We start from the raw sequence: 19,095 nt of genomic DNA, 5'->3' as shown, positions 1-19,095 counted from the left end.
ACCTACTAAAACACCTACTGATATTTTAGTAGATACTCTCTTTAAAGCAGAGATGGAAGGAACTGCTTCAGTTAAACGAGCTTGTCTGCTGATTCGAGTAAGAAGAAATAATGCCATCTCCAGTGTAACTTATAGTACTTAGTGGGGAAACACAAAGCAAACAAAAAAAATACACAAAAAAAAAACCCTGCAATGTTTTCCTTCTAAACTTCAAATAATCAACAATCAGTAAAAATAAAAAGTCGAGTCTTACTTGTCATCGTTTTCCAGAAACCGAGTAGGAAAACAGTTACGGTACATTGTGTGATGCTTCCTTTAATCATGTTACTCAGGTCACCCTTGTATTTGTCAATTAACAATGAACACGCACAATAAGACAACAAAAAGACTTAGAAGAACTTGTACCTCCACTCTTTTCTACAGCAAACGAACAGGAAAATTAAGCAACAGTCTCGGACAAGTAAATTTATAGTCTGCTGCCATTTATAATGTTTGCAAGTAGGATCAGAAATACTAAGGGCTAAAAAGTACATCCTCCTTCTTTTAGCCAGATCTACTTGTGTCTAAAATCTCTTAAGGAGCTGAATCAAACTGATAGGACCCATTGGACAGACGTTATTGCAAGATGCATCACGTTCCTACCCTCAGGCAAAGATTCTTCCTTAAATCCCTCTGAGATTCATCACTATTGCTTTTCAACGAGACCACAGAAAACTCCAAAGGGAGATTTCAGCCTCGTAAGGCCAAATCTAATTTGTCATAGTATAATAATGATGAAATAATGATGAAAAATAATCTGCGAGTTTTAATAACTTGTCAAAATCCTATTACCAAACAAAAAGCTGGAAATAGCTATCGTCAATATCATATCTAAATAAATTCTTAAGAATAATAATCACAATAAATTATTACTTAACGGTTGAAACAATCAGGAAAAAGCCCTCATTTCTATTCCACCTGCTGCAATGCTGGTATTGCAAAGAAAACATGGTTGTTCATTTTCATTTCACACTCCATTAGGAATACAGGTGTAAGAGAAATCTACCAAATAAAAAGTGACATGCTCTGATGGGAAAACACATAATTTTCATTTCCATATCAATATTAAAATAATTGAGAGCAAAAAATGCTCAAAATTTTTAAGGGGGGTTTTGCTTCGTATTGAAAATCCTGGTTAGCCCAGTTGTTTGATCGCTAAGGAATGACTGTGGTTTGCATCCAGTGATCCGCCTAAATAAATCACCATTGTTTGGGGGAGAAATAGATAAAAAGCTCCGTCTGATGTCATTCTGCCTTTGCAAACTGTGCATTTTACTAAGTCATTCTCTTTTGAGTGGAACTCTCCTCCGCTTTGAACGGGAGCTGTGTTGAAACATTTATGGCCCAAAAGTTTGTGCAAATTACTGTTTAATATAAGCAGTAACTAAATATTCTCTTCTACCATAGAACTTCATACTGCAGGATCCCTGGCTAAGAGAACCAAAGATCAGATGGTTGGCAGGATTCATTCTTGTAGCCTATAAAACTAATTCTTGGAGCATTTCACATCAGAATTCTCTTTAAATTATAGCTATCGTTACAAAACATTCCCATTGGCAGACAGGTGATCTATGGAGATAGTTTTCTTTACTGAGGATCCAAGCCATAACATGGTCCTAACTTTGACCAGATGAGCTATGGTATGGTCATGACCTGTGACACAAAACCAGAAAAAAACCAGGATTCTTCCAGGTTAGGATGTCAGAAACTCTTTTTATCCTGATTTTACCAAGCTAGAAGATGCAGCTGTGAGCAGGACAGCTTTGTGTCCCTCACTCATTTGGAGGCAAGACTGCAAAAAAAGTTCTTCAATGCAGGTGTTTAAGAACATTAATAATAGCAACAAAGAGAAAGAGAGCTCTGAAAGACCATATACCAATAATAAAACACACAAAAAAATGTACCATTAATGCCTTCTTTTAAAGACAATGAGATTGCTTCAAAAAGTTCACTTTTTCCTTCTTACCAGCATCTCCAGAGGGCTTAATTTAGAGGTTCTTAATAGCCTACCTTTTCTTTCTTCCTTTCCAGAGCTTCCAGCCTTTATTTGCAGCAGCATTTTCAGAATGTACCCAAGAACTTGAGATTTCAAAATGATTATTGGAAGAGAAAAATAAACAGTAAACACCTGCTGCCCCTGTGGAGATGTGCAAGCTTACAGCTGTTAACAAGTGTCTCATCTTTGCACTGTTAAATTTTAAAAAACTTTATAACAGGGACATTATTTTTATCAAACCTACAAAAAACTTTTCTCGAGTAACACTGTTTCAGAAACCACTGGTCTGAGGATGTCAGTGTAGACTTTCTGAGCCTATCTTGTTTGAGTTAAAAACATTTACCAGTGACTTGTGATAAATGACAGGCTTTTATCTTGCTATCTTTTTGTTTTCTGATCTATGCTCCATGGCAATGACTGTTTTTTCACTTGTCATTCTATGTTCTTTGTCTTGGTTTCCCCTTCTCCTTCTCCTTCTCGATTTTATAAATACAAATAGAAGAAAGCAGGACTTGGGGTGCTGGTTGATGAGAAGCTCGACATGAGCCGGCAATGTGCACTCAAAGCCCAGAAGGCGAACTCTGTCCTGGGCTGCATCCAAAGCAGCGTGGCCAGCAGGGCGAGGGAGGGGATTCTGCCCCTCTGTTCCTCTCTTGGGAGACCTCATCTGGAGGATTGTGTCCAGTTCTGGAATCCTCAACATAAGAAGGAGATGGAGCTGTTGGAACTGGTCCAGAGGAGGCTACAAAGATGATCAGAGGGTTGGAGCACCTCCCATACGAGGACAGGCTGAGAGAGTTGGGGTTGTTCAGCCTGAAGAAGAGAAGGCTCTGAGGAGACCTTATAGCGACCTCCCAGTACCTGAAGGGGCTACAGGAAAGGTGGAGAGGGACTGTGCACAAAGGCTTGTGGGGATAGAAGGAGGGGGAATGGGTACAAACTGGAGAGGGGCAGATTTAGACTGGACATAAGGAAGAATTTCTTCACCATGAGGGTGGTGAGGCCCTGGCCCAGGTTGCCCAGGGAAGCTGTGGCTGCCCCATCCCTGGAGGAGTTCCAGGCCAGGTTGGATGGGCCTTGGGCAGCCTGAGCCAGTGGGAGGTGTCCCTGCCCGTGGCAGAGGGGTTGGAACTGAATGATCTTTAAGGTCTCTTTCAACCCAAACTATTCTATGATTCTATTGTTGTATGATTCTATTATTCTATGAAAAGTGATGTGAGACAATCTTTTCCTATCTGGTTTTGTATTTTACACATTCCTAGTGCCTTTGAAAGATGACCAGCAGACTTTATGACAGAACTGGAGATGCTGGTCTAAGGAATCATCCTTGAGACTACAGAAAAAAATATAATGAGGAAGAAGGACTTGAAGGTGACCAAAGGATGATCAGGTTCTGGCTAAATCTCATATCAAGAAATCTGCTCTCTCTTGACAAGGTGAAGAACCCAATACATCTAGCACAACTGCATTAGCAGTCTGTAAATGTAGCAGCATTTCAGAGAAAAACACTGGGACAGGACTACAGGCTTAGGACATGCTCATCTCAGCTGTGTGGCAGAAAAACATACATTTCCTCAGAAGCTATAACCTCCATCTTCGCATCTGACTTCAGTGACCATGAATCGCAGCAATGAAATGCAAAGATAACAGTGGCAAAGACTGGAATGCCATGATTTGAGTTTTTAGGTCTCAAATGCATGGCGTAAATGCTTGCATGTTTGCACAAAGCGCTGTAAATAACCAAGAAGAGTTTGGTTTTGCATGTTAGGGAATTCAAACACAGGTAAAACATCGTTTATACACATGTGAGGTTTGTACTGCAAAAAGCTCGCTACTGTTTACCCTCAACCACAGGTACTAAGATTAATTAGAGATTAAGTAGAGATTAGTAAGTACTGAAACTACCAGGATAAAGCTTCTGGTTGAGTGTTACCCAGTCATACAGTCTGAAGTCAAAAATATCCCAACTAAATTGTTCAGTCTGAATTCCCGGAAATAATGGTCAATAACATTTCTGCTACTTACCTCTGTATTGAGTTTAATTATATTTAGATCTTAAAAAAAAAAAGAAAGCAAGAGAATTAGAAAAGGGAATTCATCACTTCTAATACACACAGAACTTCTGCTCGAAGGGGAAATGAGAATCTGAGGTTTTAGTCCAGGGAATATAAAGATTATGGCTTTGAGATTTAGCTTTGTGTAAGAAATATAGGGGAAAACATCAGGGAAAAGCAAAGCCAGGTAAAAAAATATTTTGGGGGAAGAAGGGAGAGAAATGCGCGTCATCAGCTGCAGACAGCTCAAAGGCTTTCTCAGGGGCTCATGAGCCCAAAGGAGGCACCTCACATACGTGAAGCTCCAAGTGGAAATACTGTCTGCACGGCTCAGCCAGGAGAACAGCCTACAAGTTCTCATTAACATTCCTTGGGTATTTCCTAAAAGTAACACCGTAATCTTGATTGCTGGGTGTGTAAAGAAAAATTTCCTTTGTACCTCCAGTATGCAAATATGATTGCTATGTGAGCCCACTACTATGTGCGCTGCAACAGCTGAAGCACTGGAATTTGGACCTTTTCAAGTTGAAACATGTTGTAGGGTTTGCCATCATGTTCAGGCCCTGGTTCTGGCTGATGCACAGTGATCCGAGATGACAAAATTTGTTCTGAAGGTGAAAGAAAGTCAAGTTCTGTAACCTCAGATGTTGCCACGAGACAAAGCAGTTGTCTTCTGGCCATATCTCATCATAGGCACTGGCACTAATCCATTTCCAGGCATCACAGCTCATAAACTCAGAACTATTATGGACTCGATAAAGTTAATCAATACATTAGTTAAGTGAGATGGAATGATTTAGCTCTTAGGGAGAAAAATATAGTGCTTAGTATTTTTCGTTGCTGTTTTGAGCATCTCAGAATGACAAGGCTCAAGAAGACTGAGTTCAGACAGACACCCATGCCTTGGCACATTCACTTGAAATAGAATCATGAAAACAAAGACATTTTGTTTGTTTTGTTTAAACGTATTGAGAGGTCTTCAAAGTAAGGATTGCTTCTTGCTATCTGTTTTACAAAGTCCTCTTTATGGGCTTTTCTTCTGAGATCCTACTTCACACTGAGTATGTGCGATAGCTTGACAATAGACTGGGTTTGTCCCCTATAAATTTCAAAAGTCAGACTCTAAAGTATCAGTAGATTACTGGCAATTTTTTTCGAAGGTGGAACAACCTATAGTGCTTAAATGACCAGTGCCAAATCTGAGCTAGATGTAAAAATACGGTTCAGTGGTAATGGGAAGAAAAGTCATACACTGGATGCCACAGTATGCATCAAAAATACATTTTTATGCCAATTCAATCTTGCATGTTAACTTAAAGTAATAAATGTAACAGCTGCATGTATTTACACATCAAAATAGACAATAATATGTGTTGACTTATCAATTTTTATGAGGCTTATTTTATCAGTGACTGCCTTTTATCTTAGAAACTAATTGATTACATTTAATGCTTCCTTTATTGGAGAAAAAACGTTCACAACATGGGATAGGGAAACTGCATATTAGTAATTAAAGAAACCCAAGAATACTTTAATGAAATTGTATACAACACTCAATACTGCAATATTCAATACTCAAATACATAATAATTTCATAGAATAGCCGTTACAACTTCAGCCTGCATCTTCATTTCAACAAATCTTCCTCTCATCCCAAATGGAAGTTCCTAAGCTGACATGTGCTGCAACTTTTAATTCATTTGTGGGAGGTGTCCCTGCCTAAGGCAAGGTGGGTGGAACAGGATGGTCTTTAAGATCCCCTCCAACCCAAACCATTCTATGATTCTATGATTCTGTGATTCTATGATTCAATGACTCTATGAATAAATCCAGAGGCTTCTAGCATAAGCTGTGGCAGTTAAAATGTGCAGTGAAAGGACGGTTTAGCATGACTACTAAAAATACTGAAGTTATTTCTGACACAGCAAACAAAATAGTAGAAATGTTCTTTCAGTAGTTTATTTCTATTAAGTTTCATATTTCTCGCAGCAAGACAATGCGTGCAAGATTACTCATTAATCGTGGTAAGGAAGAAAAAGTGAAATTCTGTAGCAATAGCTCAAAAAAAAAAGCGTATTACAGTACATATGTCAACTGGCTCTTCTTTAAGCGTGGCTGAAGGCCAGACAACGATATGACAAAAACGCGGGTATCACTATTAGATTTAAGCCTGCCAGTGCACAAAGGAAAAGAATCAGCAACAACATTAATATTCACTGTGGCAACCTTTGATGCTTTCATGATTTAGACTTGACCTCAGTGAGAAATTTGGCGAAAGACTGTTGTGTTCCTGCGATTCTAGTCTTTTATGAAAGCACAGTAAACCCCCTGCACCAACCTCTAATTGTGATTGCCTTCAAGAACCTACAAATGTTTGATAACTAGGATTTTGCAGACTAGAACTGAAGCACACTGGCAAAGCTGATATGTGTAGAAGTCACTATGGTTACTGCCTACACTTGCTTTGCCTCCAATAAAATCTTTCATTTCCATAAGCATTAAAATTCACCAAATGCACCAAAATTATTCAGACAAAAAAATACCCCTCTTTGGTTTATAAGTCTTTTAGCTGTGTTGGTTTTTTATCTTTTTAAGTTTAGACTCCTAGCTGAGGCATATTATCACACATCTGTGTATAAGGACAATTATTGCAGAAGAAACCTCGCGGTGGAAACGCTTCATTAGACCCCAGTGTCAGCAACGTGTGTGGAACAGCTCGCTGCTCTTGGCCAGGGCAAAGGCAGAAAATACTGTACTAGATGCCAGAAGAGAAGCACTAGCTGGGGATTTAGCAAGCCAAATTCAGAGGAATACACTTAGTATTACAGTAAATCTTCCCACTTCTAAGAAAATTAAAAGTTGCTCTTCCTTGATTAGATTCCCTGTGTTGTACGAAGAAATAGCTATATATAAACCTATTTTTTGTTTGTTTGTTTGCTTTATCTTATAGCAATCAGCATGATTCTTCCTTTCAGTATTCTTACATAAAAGTCAAACTGGACAGACCTTATAATATTTCCAGAATTCACTGTCATCTGGCATACCATAAAATTCTTTAAAATTGTGCCCAGGGGCTGTGTCCTCGACAGTCAGTGAGAAACATTTCTTACTGTTATTCTTTTACTGCAGGTAGCTTTCTACTTAAGTTCCTCTCAGTTTACGAGGTGATTTTGCTCCCTGACATTGCCTGTTGTTTTAAAAACCTGACTGAACCACCATCGTCGTTCCTCCTCTTTTCACCTCAGTACCTCCTTACAGCTTAATTGCCTTTAGTCACCAGGTGGCACATCTGACAAAGGTAGATCAATGCACACTTCATCAGTCCAGTTTTTCCCCTTCATTTTCCCTGTATCCGACTTTGCTGTCGGTCTCTATATGCGAAAGTTCTTCATATTACTCTTCATACCCTCCATGAGGTCCTTTGAGAAGTTTTCACTTAGAACCTCTTCTCTCTCTTTCAGGAAGGACAGAGCGCTCACTGGGGACAGGACATGCAGGTAGAATGCTTGGAACCTTCAGCAGGAATCATGCTGAACTATAGCTGGAGTTTGTAAAGAAGCAATGCTATCAGGGGCAAGAGATAAGAGACAAGATATACAGTCCTCTCGACACTCGATTGCACATTACCTCTTCCATCATTGACAGTCTCAAGTACTCAAACATCCCCAAAAGTCACAAAAGGAGCTTTCCCAAAATCATAAATGCTTTTCTAAAAGATATATATGCAAATTTCACTTAATGTTGACTTTTTAGTTGGTAGGGTATATTAAGATCAGATTTCCAACCTCTAGAATATGAACTATGAATATAAGAACTATGGAATACCACCGCTTTCTTAACCCAGTTGGAAAACAGAGCTTTTCCAGTAATCTCTCGTTTTCAGAATAACAGCCTTCGGCCAATGCATTAAATGTCACATGAAACAACCAGTCCGTAGTGGTCACTTTTTCATGCACAATTTCCACTTACGGCAACTAACTACACTAAAAAAGGAGGAAAATACTTCCTAGACGTCGGAAGGACTCAGCTCTTCATTTAAAATAGTTCAGTCCACTGCTGAAATCTCCACTGTTCAAGGACAAACATGTCACAAGGCAACTACTTTGTGCCTTCAACAGAAATCATTAATATCTATGTAAGTCATAGAAAGTGGTATGTATAGCATTGACCAATTCTCTGCTTAACATTTTTCAATATAAACGAGAATGTGAAAAAGGTTTTCCTTCTGATGAAGTTCTGCTAAATGCACTTGTGTCCGAGTTTCAGCAAAAATAGAATAACAGTTTAGTGGGAGCTTATAAAAGCTGGGTAACTAGGAAAAGAGAGTACACCAAAAGGCTGATATTTATTAGTAGAGTGCCACTCTGACTTTTAAGCTGTCTTCTGTTACTCTTTCCTGCTTGTCCTCCTGTCTTACTTCCTGGGAGAAATGCCAAAATATTAAAGTGACCTCTGTATACCAACTATTAAGTATGTCGCATCATGCCACTTAAAATATGTTACAAGCTGGCTGGCACAGAAACACATTTTCTTCTGTTTGGGAATACAGTACAATGAAAATGCTCAGCCCCAGCGTCTCGAGGTCCAAGATAAATATAGGCTTCATATAGGGGTTCAGCTGCAGAATTACAAGATACGGTAGAGTATCTTATCCCATAAACAAGATAATTTATAATGGCAGACTATTTAAGACAAATAAAGGCATTATTCAGATTGAATTAATCCAAGTGATGGATGAAATTACCTGTAAAGCTACGGATTATGCTTTAGAAATCATTCCAAGTAAAGCTACAAGCACGCAGAAGCCATGTCCCCACTTTAGCTAAAGCACAGACAACTACAGTGCAGACTGAGACCTTATTGCTCTCTACAACTACCTGAAAGGAGGTTGTGGAGAGGAGGGAGCTGGGCTCTTCTCCCAAGTGACAGGGGACAGGACAAGGGGGAATGGCCTCAAGCTCCACCAGGGGAGGTTCAGGCTGGATATCAGAAAAAAAAATTTAATGGAAAGTGTCATCGGGCACCGGCAGAGGCTGCCCAGGGAGGGGGTCGAGTCACCTTCCCTGGAGGTGTTTAAGGAACGGGTGGATGAAGTGCTTAGGGACATGGTTTAGGGAGTGTTAGGAATGGTTGGATTCGATGATCCGGTGGGTCCTTTCCAACCTGGTGATTCCATGATTCTATGATTCTATGATTCACAACCACAGCAACCGAGTGCACAGCATAAAGAAAACACAGCTATAAAAAAAAAAGCCATTATCAAATAAAAGGCAGCTGGCAGCTTCGAGGAGAGAATGAAGATGTTGAGGAAATGGCAACTTTTGTGGGTCTAGAAGATGCTGAGAGACAAAGTGGTGGACAAGAAAAGGGAGCGGAGAAAGCCTGCAAGAAAATAGCCAGGGATGGAAGTAGGGATAAAAGTCTTTGCTATAAACAGGGAACTCTGCCCTATAGCCTGTTCTATCATATCCACATCCGCAAGACATGGAGAGGAGAATTTGTCATCGTTACCCACAGCCATGCTTGAGCTGGGCATTGCTGGATGAAGGAGGCTGCCCACCAGTCTTGCAGTGGAAAGATTTCATTTTTAATCTTCACGCTTGCAGTGAACTCTTGCAACACAAGTGGAGAGCTCCATCTAGAGGGCAAATATTCCCTCAGCTGTTAAAACAGCGTAATTGCGACTCTAATGTCTTTTTATTTGTCCACAGGTCAGTATGTACTCAAAACAGCACTCCAAGCCACCGTTTCTTTGGCAGAGATTTCCAGCGGGAGGGAGTAAGCCTCAGCCATCTCATCTTCTGCAAAGTCTGAGCAGCTGAAATCAAGCTTTCCCCCAAAACGTACTTCTTCAGTTGGATGGCGTCCAACGTCAAGCCTGACAGATCAATTTTGCGGCATTCCTAAAATGACACACACTGAAGGCTGCCTTCATTCTAAATGAGCAGAATGGGTCCCAGAGGCAAAGGGTTCATGAACTCCTTATCACCAGCGTCTCATAAGAAAGTATTTCACGCTAATATCTTAATAAGCACATCTATATTCAGTAGCAAACAAATCATCAGTAGTTAATAACATAGAATCATAGAATCCCTAGGTTGGAAAAGACCTTTGAGGTCATCAAGTCCAACCATATCTGTCCACTACTAAACCATCCCTGAGCAGTTAAAGAAACATTTTTTAAGAGCGAAGATTATCAAAGAGGATGTTGAAAATCCTTTCTGCTGCAAATGCTTTCTCTACTGAACAAAGAACAAGCCATTGTTTTCTATCCATCAATTAACATGTACCTCCAGCAATATACTAATATTCTTAAGGAGCCTGACAATCCAGAGAGCACCAAATCACACACTTTAGAAATGATGATACACAAGTTTAACTTCATCCTCTCCACTGCTCGGTTGTGGACTCTGTGCCAGGATATTGTCACAGAACAACTCCTCTTCTGTACTGATCAGGAATAAAAAAAAATGCCTTTGAGTTGATGTGTCTGAAGTCCTTTTTCTCCCTGTCACAGTTCAAAATGTGTCACAATGTAATTTTAAAAGCTTAACTTCACTGTACCTTACTATACTCTTATGAGGGCTTATTTTAATAGGCAACCAGTTAGATCAATACTATTCTTCCCTTTCACTGTTTTTCAAGCTCACCGGCTATGTATCACCAAATACACACTTTTTTATAAATCAATATATTTAGATTCAGACAAGCTGTGTATCTGAGCAACAGCACAGCAAGGAGAGACTGTTGTCTATGCACTAAATTTTCTCAGATTACTCATTTATTATACAATAGTGTTCTAATTTTACCCATCACTTTCTTCTGGTGTTTCTTAGTGAGGAAGAAAATTTTGACTGAAACAAGTTTGCATTTTTCCTAGGGATGCATTGAGCAAGTTAAGTATAAGCAGCTCATATGAACCAATTTAAGATGATAACTGCTCAGTTGATTATGGTAAACAAGACATATTTGGGGAGAAAAAGAAAAAACAAATCATAGACTCATAGAATAGCCTGGGTCGGATAGGACCTCAAAGCCCATCCAGTTCCACCCCTCTGTCATGGGCAGGGACACCTCCCACTGGCTCAGGCTGCCCAAGGCCCATCCAACCTGGCCTTGAACATCTCCAGGGATGGGGCAGCCACAGCTTCCCTGGGCAACCTGGGTCAGCGCCTCACCACCCTCAGAGTGAAGAAATTCCTCCTTAATGCCCTTTTTCCTATAAAGTTTAATTCCACAACTGGCTACCCATACCTTAACCTATTCTGTTTCTGTGGTTTTCTCATTTAATATACATTTTTGCAATAAGAATATAAAGCTAAATAAACAGATGCAGAGGCAAAACATTCTATAATTCAAGATTTGGAGTTTTTTTTTTTTTAAGAGGCACATATTTCATGAAGCATCGATTTATTTTTAAGGGATTCGTTGTGAAAAAAAAAAAAAACCTAGGAAACTACACAGTCATCTCTTCCCTGACTTCTCCCTGCTTCAGGAATTCAGATCCAGTTCGCTGTTATTCAAAACAAAATTGGTTGCAGTGATGAGTCATACTTTTATGGTAGTAAAGAATTTAAGATATATGTCTGTTTATGTAGCACATGTATAATAGTGCATTTCAAGTTTTTTAAGGTCTCTTCTTACTGAAGTGCAAAGGCACAGATGAAGTGCCAGCTCCATGGTGGCAAAGAAGGAGCCCAGTGGACTCTCACATGTGTCTGCAAATTCGTACATATATTACTTAATGGCACGGAATCCGTATAAACACCCACGTTAAGGGTTGGGTACTGATGAAAGGAAAACACCCGAGGTGACCTCCGAGCAGCTCTACTGATTAGCAATCACTTATGCTCAAGGACATTCCCACCTTGCAAGCTCAGCTTCATTGCTTGGCTTCAGACCCAGAACAGACCAGGCCTTGAGCAATTCCTGCTTCTTTGCAATGTCCAGCTTTGCAGCATCCAGCATAGATTTGAATCCATAGCTCAAACCCCAGTGAGATAGGGGGTCACAGAAGTGGCACCATTGGTGTAGATCTGAAACCTACTCCACAGTCCTAGTCTTTACTTGGGTGTTCCAAAACTGAGGAAGATACAGGTGAGAGATGGCCAACAGACTTTCACTGTTTCAATAAGGTTTTGGAAGCAGTCTTTTTATGAAAAACTGAATTAATATAATTGGATAAAAGAAAGGAACATCTTAGGTCAAGGGACAGTGCTCAGAAAGGTAAATAAAGCATGGAGGACGAGGTAGCATGCCCAGAAAGATGAGGAAGATGGTCTGTTCTGGTTTATATCTGAAGAAGTATAGGGTAAAGCCCATTATGCATGATCACCCTACCTGCCAGTTATTCTCAGTTATTCTCAGGGTATTTACAGAATGCTACACGGGAATGGTGAGAATCTGAGTGAAGGCACAACCACGAGGAGGCTACTTAAATATAATTAACAAAAATTTAACATAGTCCTCTCTATATATCAGGAGCACACACAACACACGAAATCCCACCCTTTCTGAGATATTTGGAAGGGCTTATCCCATTGTTGCTCTAGTGGAAAATGGTAGAAGATACTAACAGTGACTTCTGGAGACTGGATTACAGAAGTATCCACAAGTACAATCCCAAAACTTCAAACATCAAAATCAGAACAAAACTGAGACTATTTCAGTCATTGTAAATCAATGTTCCTAGTCTAAATTAGTCAGCTGCCTGTTATGCAAGATCACCCTCCCTGCTAGTCATTCTCACAGGGTATTTACAGAACGCTACATGGGAATGGTGAGAATCTGAGTGAAGGTACTACCAGGAGGAGGCTACTTAAAAAAGAACATACCGCATGCATTTCCAGGCAGACATTTAAGTAGATACTTCTATAAAGTATTTACTTTTTCACATTCCATCATAGAGGCGCGCACACATACATATATGCACACATGCAGGTAACTTGGGAAGGAAGGAATACATAAATATGTTTAAAAAATATTTCTAGGGCAGGAAATATTTCTGTTACTTTTGGATAGCACAGGCTTATTTGGAAAGAGCTTTCAAAATGTAGCCTTTGGAGAAAAGTATTTCACAAATCCAACTGATTCTCTCAAAGCTTATTTTGCCATGATAACCTATACTGGAAGAGGGAAGAGAGAAGAGAGGAAAGGGAAGACAGAAATCGGGGAAATTTCTTTTTATATCAACCTAGTGGATTCAAACCTTTCCTTTTCCAGATGTTTGAGTCAATTTACTGAATAAGTTGTAAAACATCTCATTAAAAAGGTCAGAACCAAACACAGAGAAGATATTTTAGTACAATGATGTGTTGCTCTTCTGCTCCCTTTCTATCTTGCGCTATCATTTACTTACCCTAGCTGGCTCGGGATTGAGAGATAGTTTCACCTGTATGGGATAATTTCTACCTGCTTAACTCATGCTAAAAGTATCCTTTTGGGAAAAAGCAACATATGGGATGTGAACATAAAGTGGGTAGCTCAAAAAAATCTCTTTGAACAGCCTTTTGCTGCTGGCATCATGTGGCAGCACTGCTCTGAGTACAGAGTTATCTCAATTACTGTTCTATCAATACACTCATAAAGAAGCCGAGGAAGAGAAGACAAGTAATGCTCTGATTTGTCATCATTATTTTTAAAGTCTGTTTTCATTTTTAGTTTTTGAAGAGCTATAGTACATGGATTAAAAGAAGTTTGATTCATTTTATTTACACAGAAATCTCATCTGCACTGGCTCAGGTTCCAACTTATTTGCGAAGTCACAGGACAGGGAACTGTGATTGTCAAACCAAAACAAGAGTTAGGCTGCTTTTATTTGATAAATAGCAGTATTTTTCAATAGCACCTGACCAAAAATACAGGAGTTTCAGTAAAGCCCGTCAAACTCCAAAGGGACTGTCTGATGATTTGTTACAACTTGATATAACACTGAAAGCAAGTACAGCCAAATTAGTACTTGTATTCAGTTCAAATAAAATGGACTATAATATAAATAGATCAAATTTGGGCCCAGATCCTGCAATTCACTATGCAGGCAGACTGGCAAGTGCAGAATCAGCACTTTAGTGAGCAGGAATTTGATGAGGGAAAGATCTAAAAAAATCAAAAAGAATTGCTAGAAGGAAAAGATTGATATCCTGCACATAACTAGAAATATTAGCTAAATACCACAGATGTTAATAGACAATTTAGGAGTATATATTTCCAGCCTGTAAATGATTCTTTTAATGCAGTGAAAAGAATTTCATGCAACAATGTGTCAAGCTGGTTGGGGAAAAAAGATCTAAAATAAGGCTGACAATCTACGTTTACCCACAGCAAGGTGAGTGTTTCAATAAGTATTAAGCAGTCGAAGAAGCAGTGCACGTCCTGAGTACAACACAAGTGACAGAGATTTTGGAAGACTGAAGATGAGAGAAAGAAGGAGCGAAAGGTTAAACATACAAATCCCAGAAAGAAAGGAGTCTGAAAATGCTGGGCTTTTTTTTTTTTTTGCGAATTGCAGCCTACAATGCAGTTCCTCTGCTTCACGTTTGCTCCGAGTTTAAAAATAAATAAATAAATAAATGAAGCTGTTTGTTATCCTTAAAGAACCAATTTCATAAAGAAATCTATTTATGTTAACACAATAGGTTGCATCACGTTATATAAATAAAACCTTATACGGTGACACAAGGAGCTGCTAGGAAAGTCAGAAATTCGACTGAAAGAGATGCTGTGAAAAATCTGCAAACCTGAACGCCAAGGAAAGAAATGAAACAAAGAAAACAGAACAGGTTTCTAGACATTTCACAGAGAAAAATATGTACAAATAATAAAGGAACAACGCCAGCAACAACAACAACAACAACAAAAAGCCTTACCATGATGTTTGCACAACTGTGTGTCTGTAGCCCATGCTATAAATGTGGATACCTTCTATTCCCATCATCTCAGCCCCTCTAGTGGCCAGTACCTGAAGATCTTGCCTTCAGGAGGGACAAGATCTATCAGTATGTACCATTTGCTGCTGCTCCTGTATCTTGTCAGAGATTTTTTTCTTAATTGTGTAATTTTTTCTGGAGATATAACTTGTCACCTTTTATTAGCATTTTAGTCACTGCTGCTGCGACGTGCATACATTTAATTGCTAAGCAACAAAGAGTAAGCTCTGCACAGCACATTCAATTACTGCATTCCCTGTGCCATGCATTGTTACTAGCGCACTTACATAATATGAAATACGAAAACGAAAAAAAATACAAAAAAATATTTATTTCTGTTTCCATAGCGTCTAGAAGCCACGATCTGGATTCCGGCTCCATCATGCCAGCCACTAGGCAGAGAGCAAACAACTGAACCCGAGCTCAACTGAACTGATGCAAAGTGGAGAAAAGTTCAAAGTAGAACGGAGTTGCAGCATATTCAGAGGTGAAAAGTCTAAACTTGAGGCTCGGGGGTGACTCCTCACCTACAACTAGAAGACAGTGGTTTTTAGACATTAGAGAACTGTGGCTAAAATTCAACAAATAGGAAGAATTTCTTCACTATGAGAGTGGTGAGGCCCTGGCCCAGGTTGCCCAGGGAAGCCGTGGTTGCCCCATCCCTGGAGGTATTCCAGGCCAGGTTGGATGGGTCTTGGGCAGCCCGAGCCAGTGGGAGGTGTCCCTGCCCATGGCAGGTGGATTGGAACTGGACGATCTTTACGGTCCCTTCCAACCCAAACTATTCTATGATTCTATGATTCTACTATTCTACAGAACACTCGAGGTATTTGTAAGCCTCGTAGCCTCAAGGTGCAAAACAATAACATGTTGTGAAAGATTATCAGTTTGGAAGAAGAGATGCATCTGCACTGTATAGAGAAATAATCTCTCTTCTCTTTTCTCTTTAAGGTGTAGTGTAGGGCAGGCAGTATTTTCTCACCAAAAATCACACCTCACTGTCTGTTTTTCCTACCCAAACCCACATTAGCCGCTGTAACTAAAGGGCACTGCCTTCAAAATCTGAGTTTGGCACGAACATGGATTATTTGACTTTATCCTAAAACACTGCAATTCTGTCTTTCATTTATTGAATAACAGATATATTTACCAAAGAGTTCTCTTTACTCTAGAAACGTAAAAGAAAAGTGATCCATACTTGCTCTTGGCATGATTACTAACCATTATACTATCACATTAAGCACTGCATTTCTAAATAGTTGCTATCTGCAATATTCATTGGGAAGAGAAGCTTGGAAAATGAAACCATTATTGTGTAGATATTCAAATTTTCACAATCTGATACAACTATTTTTATTTCTGCACTTAGATGGGCATTTAGTTACTCGAGCTGACTATCGATGTGTCTTTTTAACATGTTCAAAGCAGCCCCAAAAGGATGCAAGCTGGCTACAATCAACCAGTTGGGGAAGATCCAGTAAAATCCACCCAAACTTCATTTTCAGGTTATTATACACCAAGAATCATAGCAGATACACTTCAACATTAGAGTCATATAATCACAAAATCATTTAGGTTGGAAAAGAACTTTAAGGTCATGGAGTCCAACCATAAACCTAACACTGCCAAGTCCACCACTAAACTATGTCCCTTAATGCCACATCCACACATCTGTTAAATACCTCCAGGGATGGCGACTCAACCACTTCCCTGGACAACCCATTTCAATGATTGACAACTCCTTCTATGAAGAATTTCTTTCCTCATCTCCAGTATAAACCTCATCTGGCATAACTTGAGGCCATTTCCACTTGTCCTGTCACTTCTTACTTGGGAGAAGAGCCTGACACACGCTCCACTACAACCTCATTTCAGGTACTTGTAGAGAGCAATAAGGTCTCCCATCACTCTCCTTTCCTCCAGACTAAATGATCCCAGTTCCCTCAGATTCTCTCACAAGGCTTGTGCCCACCAGCTTTGTTGCTCTTCTCTGCACGTGCTCCAGCACCTCAATGACTTTCTTGTAGAGAGGGGCCCAAAATTGAACACAGGGTTTGAGGTGTGGCCCCACCAGTGCCAAGTACAGATGGACAATCACTTCCCTGGTCTTGCTGACCACATTGTTTCTGATACAAGCCAAAATGCTGTTGGCCTTCTTGGCCACCTGGGCCACTGATAGCTCATGTTCAGCCAGCTGTCGACCAACAACCTCAGACCTTTTTCCACCAAGTAACGTTCCAGGCACTCCTCCCCAACTCTGTGGCATCGCATGGGGTTGTTTTGATTCAAGTTTAGGACCCAGCACTTCACCTTGCTGAATCACATACAATTTACCTGAGTCCATCAACCCAGCCTGTCCAGATCCGTCTGTTTAGCCTTCCTTCCCTCAAGCAGATGAACAATCTTGCCCAATTTGGTGTCATCTGCAAATTTACTGATGGAGCACTCAATCCCCTTATCCAAATCATTGATGAACACATTGAACAGAACTCACCTCAACACCGAGCCCTGGGCAACATCACTTTTAACCAACTGCCAACTGGATTTAACTCCACTCATCACCACTCTTTCGGTCTAGTCATCTAGCCCATTTTTTACAGGAGCAACCAGTTTCTCCAAGAGGATGCTGTGTGAAACAGTGTCAAAGGCTTTACTAAGGTCTAGACAGACAACATCCACAGCCGGGTATCTGGTCTATTAGTCCAAAGGACCAAGAGGAGTGCTAGGAAAATAGGCTATTGCTATGAAATAATGGACAGTCATGTACACATGAACAGCATCAATAGTTCCTCTGGGTTCCTGCATTTTTAAATACAACGAAACTGAGCTTCTCTAGTGGTCAATGAGTCCTGTCTCATTTGGAGGGCCTTAGTTAAGGGCTGTGGCTGTGTTCTGGGCATATTGTCCTTCATACTCTCATGGGAAGACCAAACAGCATTCTTCTAATTGAACCACAGTAGGAGCCCACAAAGAACATTATCAAATTCCTAAACTAATTACTTAAAGCAGTACTTAATCATACAAAGTGCTTCTGCATTAAGCTGCTCAAAACATTAATTACTTAACCCCTGAAATATCTCTGTGAATATATTTTTTTACTGTTATTTCGTAAGAGGGGGTATAGATGCTTGGAGAGGCCATATATTTCCAGGAACTACAGAGTCAAATGCTACAGCCTCTTGATCCAAAACAGATCCCATGAACCAGCTGCCAAATGGGAAACCACGCTCCTGCCTCCTGGGTGACTTCAGATGAATTCTGAACAGAACTGACACAGAGTGAGACAAATACAGAAGAAAATTGCTACTAGAAGGAGCTGCTAGAAGGAGCTCAGTGATTTTCTTATGATCCAGAATCATATGACCCCTAAGACTAAGAATTCCACAAAAGGTAGCACGGAAAACGTGTCGCATCACCAACTTGTAAGATAGAAACATTTATACCCACTGAACGAGGTAAATTAATTGCATATTACAATATATTTTTTTCTGCTGATAACAGTAAGAAATTCATCTTTTTTCTTCTATTTAACTTCCTAGCTTTCAAAAACTACTAAATGAATAGGTATGCTTCTACATCTCATAACACATCGTTCATTTCTGAGTTTGCACGTTGAACATTAACGGTTTTTATGGTGCTTAGCTCAAGACAGCAAGATCTTCCCTAAGCATCAGTCTAAATCCTGAACACATCTGAGTCTAGCACGGCTTTCTTGAGTTCTGTAACACAGACAATCTCAAGAAACTTTCAGGGTTCAACACTTAGTGATGACTCCAGTGTGACTGTGAAGCATTCAGCACACAACATAGCCCCCAAATTTGAGTTGCAGTGACAACACGTGTGACACAGTCAACAGGGAAAAGAAAAGTTACATATGACTATTTCTATCCCACACTTTACAGCACAGAGTCCTGGTAAATGCTTCGTTATTTCCACATTTTTATAACTGCCTTTTCATTCCATCTCAAAAGAATTGTAGCCATAATCTGTTCTGAGGAGTTCACGAGGAAAGCATACAGGCTAAGTATATTTAAGTGTGCAGGCTTTGATAACATGCTTGCCCTTAATAACATGTTTTGAC

General features: G+C 39.8%; 1 protein-coding gene across 14 annotated transcripts in view; it reads right to left on the bottom strand.

Moving 5' to 3' along the window:
* The window catches only part of DLGAP2 (DLG associated protein 2), a 508,423-nt gene that overhangs the window by 361,617 nt on the left and 127,711 nt on the right, over nt 1–19,095 (bottom strand). For 2 of the 14 annotated variants that reach the window (XM_054063042.1, XM_054063045.1), the window contains exon 1: nt 14,955–15,043. The exons of 8 other annotated variants lie outside the window; for them this stretch is intronic. The gene's annotated coding sequence lies outside the window, so the exon portion shown is untranslated. Of the gene's footprint in view, nt 1–14,954; nt 15,044–19,095 lie in introns of those variants that run through there. 4 more of the 14 variants (XM_054063050.1, XM_054063052.1, XM_054063046.1 and 1 more) reach the window with 4 other exon arrangements.

Source organism: Cuculus canorus, chromosome 3 (genome assembly GCF_017976375.1).
Source record: "Cuculus canorus isolate bCucCan1 chromosome 3, bCucCan1.pri, whole genome shotgun sequence".
NCBI classification, from domain to species: Eukaryota; Metazoa; Chordata; class Aves; order Cuculiformes; family Cuculidae; genus Cuculus; species Cuculus canorus.
The sequence above is the reverse complement of the archived record's forward strand: the minus strand, read 5'-3'. Positions and strand labels throughout refer to the sequence as shown.